Genomic DNA, 4,908 nt, shown 5'->3' on the forward strand with positions numbered 1-4,908 from the left:
TCATGTACCAGATAAAGAACTAATTGGAGGACAGAAATTCACCCTTCACCCCAGCTATCCTCAGAGGGACAGAGCTGGCAGAAAGTTTCTTATCTATTATTCTCTTTCTACCCTATCAGAGCGTAATTGTTTAAAGAGTAGAACAACAATAGAAGAATTTATTTAATGAGGTTCTCTGAGGAGTCAGTCCTCAAGGTCCTGGAAAGTTTAAATAAGTTACCATTGTTCCTAAGACAAATCATTCTGGAACCCTCAGGGATATAGGTTAGAGACTCCTTGCCTGGAAAAATCTTCCTGTACTTTCTGGGGAAACATCATTGTAGGAGAAAGAGTGGCCAGGGGTTTCCATGATGCCACCTAAAAGACGGTGCATCTTAGAAGGACTTGGGGTGGACTGGAGTAGGGAGGGCGTAGAGGAGGGAAAATTTTTATTAGACTCAAATCCTAGAGAGACAAACAAGAACCGAGTGTCCAGATCAGCAGGACTGGTGTCACCTGGGAGCTTGTTAGATGACAAATTCTTGGCTTCCATCCCAGAGCTAACAAATTAGAAACTCTAGAGGTTGGGACTGGCCATTTGAGAGTGTATGTGTGTGTGTGTGTGTGTGTGTGTGTGTGTGTGTGTGTGTGTTATTTTGGAGAGGTTTTTGCTATAGGGTGCATGTGCTTGCCAGAAAGAGAGAGACAGAGAGACAGAAAGCGAGAAATCACCCCCCCCGGGAGGATGGCCACGCCACAATCTCTTCTCCTCCATTCCCCTCTCAGGATCCTGGGCACGCACACACACATGCCTGGTGTGAATTTAAGCCACCGGGTTCGGGGCTCGAACCACGGTTGACTACATGAGAGTCAAGCAACGTAGCCATTATGCCAACTGCTGGTCCCTGCCACTTGTGTTTAATAAGCCCTCCAAGGGACTCTTGCATTTCACTAATATTTAAAAACACTTTAAAAAAGATTAGTTATTTTTACATTTGCTCACTGTACACCTTTAAAAAAAATTAGGTTATTTAGTTAAAGAAATTGTTATTTTTTTTTACATTCAATCACTGTGTATCTTTACAATATAGAAAATGAATTTTCCCAGTATGAATAACCTGTATGTTAGTCTATTCAAAGATACCATCCACATTGTCATCAACAGATAATTTTCCATTTTTCTGTCTGTTGAATGTTTTGCTTCTTTTTCCCCTCCTTGATTCTCTCATTGTACTTGTTTCTTAAAAAAGAATTATTTATTTGATATTATTATTACTATTTAATTTGACCAGAGAAACAGAGAGCAAGAGAGAAGGAGAAAGTGTAAAAGCAGATTGCCAGATGGCCACTCCAAAGTTCCCTGTCTTCCCTTCTCCTCTGGGATTTTTGGGCTGGCACACACGCACACACTCTTGGTGTGATCTTCAAATCACTAGGTCAGGGACTCGAACTGTGATTGGCCATGTGCAAGTCCAGTGCTTTAACCACTTACTGGCCCCAGAGAGAGAGAAAGAGAGAGAGCACTGCCAATGGCAATAGTCACACCACAATCTTTTTTTTCTCCATTTCTCCTTCCCATTTAGGATTTGGGGCATAGGGACCAGCACATGGTATAATGGTTACATTGCTGGACTCCCAGACCTGGTGGCTTGAATATCACGCTGGGGAATGTTTGCATACATGCATGAAATCTCAAGAGGAGAATGCATTGTAGCGTGGCCATCCCTGCTGGGGGGTGATTTCTCACTTTCTGTCTCTCTGTCTCTCCAGTGCATGCACAAACCCTATAGCAAAAATCTCTTAAAAAAAAAAAAAAAAGGATTTGGGGCATGAATGCACATACATCCAGTGTATTTTTCAAACCAATAGGGGCAAGATTCTAACTGCGGTTGGCCGTGTGGGATCTGATTCACAATGCTCAGCCCCTAACTAACCACTGTGCTAGGGGGCCAGCCCTCATCTCTTTCGTCTTACTGTTTTAAATATAGCTGCTGGAAAAATTTAAATAGCATATATGATGTGCATTATATTTCTTTGGGGTGTGTTGGGCTAGACCAAAATAGAGGAAGGACTAGAGCCCAGAGACTTGAGAAAACAAGCCACAGTTATATATAAATATGTGCATATTTTAAAGGGTTATTTATTTATTTAGAGAGATTTTTGCTATAGGGTACATGGGAAGGACAGAAAGAGAGAAATCACCCCCAGGGGGGATGGCCATGCCGCAATCCCTTCTCCATTTTCCTCTTGGGATTTTGGGCATGCACGCACATGCACCAGTGTGAGGTTTAAGTCACTAGGTCTGGAATCTGAACCATGGTCGGCCCTGTGGTAGTACAGTGATGTAATCTTTATGCCATCTACTGGTCCCAATTTTATTTGTTATTATTATATTATTATTATTATTATAATCTGACCAGAGAGAGGCAGAGAGAGAGAAAGGGAAAGTGAAAAAGCAAGCCACCAGGTCTGGGACTCGAACTGTGGTTGGCTATGTGGGAGCTCAGCACCCCAACCACCGCACCACCTGCTCTCCAGAGAGACTGAGAGGGACAGAGAGACAGAAAGCAAGAAATCACTCCCCAAGGGGGATGGCCAGGCTGTAATCCCTTCTCCTTTCAGGATTTTTGGTTTCCACACACATGGGCCATTGGGTTTTTAGCCATTGGGTCCAGTACTTGAACAGTGGTTGACTACATGGGAGTCTAATGATGTAGCCATTATGCTATCTGCTGGTTCCTTCACAATTTAAAAACTTCTTTATTTTAAAAATGATTATTCTAACTTTATTTATTTGTTTATTTATTTTAATTTGTCCAGAGAGGGACAGAGCAAGAGAGAAAGTGAGAAAGCAAGCTGCGAGGTCCGGGACTCGCACTGCGGTTGGCCATGTGGGAGTCCAGTGCTTTTAACCACCATGCCACCTGCTGGCCCCAAGCCCCACAATTATTTTTGAAAACTACAATAAAAAAAAAACCCAAAACAAAAACAAACAAACTACAATAAAGTGCACCTGGCGGTGATGCAGCAATGTAACCAGACCCACATGGGAAGGCCCCAGGTTCGTGACCCGAGGCCTCCTTGCACACTCCAGGCAGGTGCACATATGCCTGAGATCAGGGATGGCTGTGCATGGCGGGACCACGGTGTACACCACTGAGGCCACTGCCCCTTTACTGGGAGAGCCACAGTGTGGGCCACATGCAGTCCAGCTGCCTGAACCACCATGGCATGGGCTGGCCCAAATCAGGATTAAAAAAAACAATTAAAAATGAACCCAAATTTTATATGAAGTGTTAAGACACTTAAAAGTCAGAAAAAGAGTACAGGCAAGCTGCCTCCTGAGAAATTGGAGGTCCCAAGTACTGCAAAGTATGCCCCTTTTTCTTTGTCCCTGTTTATTTAATAAGTCCTCAGGGGTTGGGATAACATGGGCCAATTTGGCTAATTACCAGCTCTGCGTGGTGTGGGCTCTCACCTGTACAGCTATAAAGAGCCCGCGTGCCCTCCAGCCTTTCGGTATGCCAGGTTCAGGGCAATGGGATCCTTTGGTGCGTCTCCTCTACCCAGAGATGTTGTCTAAATCATGGAGTCCACCCCCGAGTCCGTCTTCCCACCGGTCCTGAGGACAGAGCCTGCCCCTTCATCAGTCCCCAAGCAGGGAGGGATGACGGATTGTCGCTTCCTGGCCGGGCCCCAGCACCAAGGCGGCAGGATCCAGTGAGTGCTGTGGCAGGGACTAGATGCAGGAAGGGCTGGTTGGGGATTGTTTCCTTTTTTTAAAAAAAATATTTATTTTTTTAGTAGACACCTCCTGTCTGCCGTTGGAACACAGTAATTGTATCTTCACCCTCCATTGTGCAGGTGTGTCAAACGAAAAAGAAAAAAACCCAACAACATAAAAATTCTTGCATACTTTGGGGAATTTGAATATTTTTCATTTATCATGGTAAAACTAAGGACAATTTTATAACTTTTTTGTACATAGCTGCTCTATGTAGGGCAATCTGGCTTTAAGTAAGTAGGGGTAAATTACTCTTTTCAAAAATTAATAATTTATTTATTTATTTATTCCATTTGTTTTTATTATTATTATTATTTTTAAATTTGACCAGACAGAGAGAGAGAGAAAGGGAAAACAAAAAAGTAAGAAGCCACTAGGTCCAGGACTCGAACCATGATCGGCCATATGGGAATCTATCGCCTTTATCCACCACACCACCTGCCGGCCCCACTCTTTTTTTAACAGTTCAATTTATGCAGGTAAGTTTAATGATCAGAACAAAATGAGATTAATTAGAAAACCATCTATATAGGAGATGATTTATAGAGTTATTAAGTTCTTTTTATGTTGACTTTAAAAAAATAATTATTTAATTCCATTTGTTATTATTATTTTAATATGACAAGAGACAGAGAGAGAAAGAGAGAAAGAGAAAGTGAGAAAGCAAGCCTCCAGGTCTGGGACTCAAACCACAGTCAGCCATGTGGGTGTCTACCACCTTAACCAGTACGCCACCTGCTGGCCCTATGTTGACTATTTTAACAGGGTTTTAAATACATGATTATTCTCGTCTTCTGAGTTAAGATTGTTCAGGTGACTGTAATGTCCAGAAATCCAGACAAATATATGTAATAGTTTACTGCTGGTCCAATAAAAATAAATAAATAAAGTTAAATAAAATAATTCTTTTAAAAATATTTATTTAATTTGTTATTATTTTTTAATTTGATGAGAGTAGAGAAAGAGGGAATGAGAGAGAGAGAGAAAAAGTGAGAGAGCAAGCCACCAGTTCTGAGACTCGAATTATGTTCTGCCATGTGGGAGTCCGGCACCTTAACCACCATGCTACCTGCCGACCCCAATAAAATAATTCTTTAAAAAAAAAAAAAGAAAGGACTCCTAGTTTTCCCTTCAAGTCAAGTGTT

Source organism: Tupaia chinensis, unplaced genomic scaffold (genome assembly GCF_000334495.1).
Source record: "Tupaia chinensis unplaced genomic scaffold, TupChi_1.0 Scaffold138665_1, whole genome shotgun sequence".
Taxonomy (NCBI): Eukaryota; Metazoa; Chordata; class Mammalia; order Scandentia; family Tupaiidae; genus Tupaia; species Tupaia belangeri.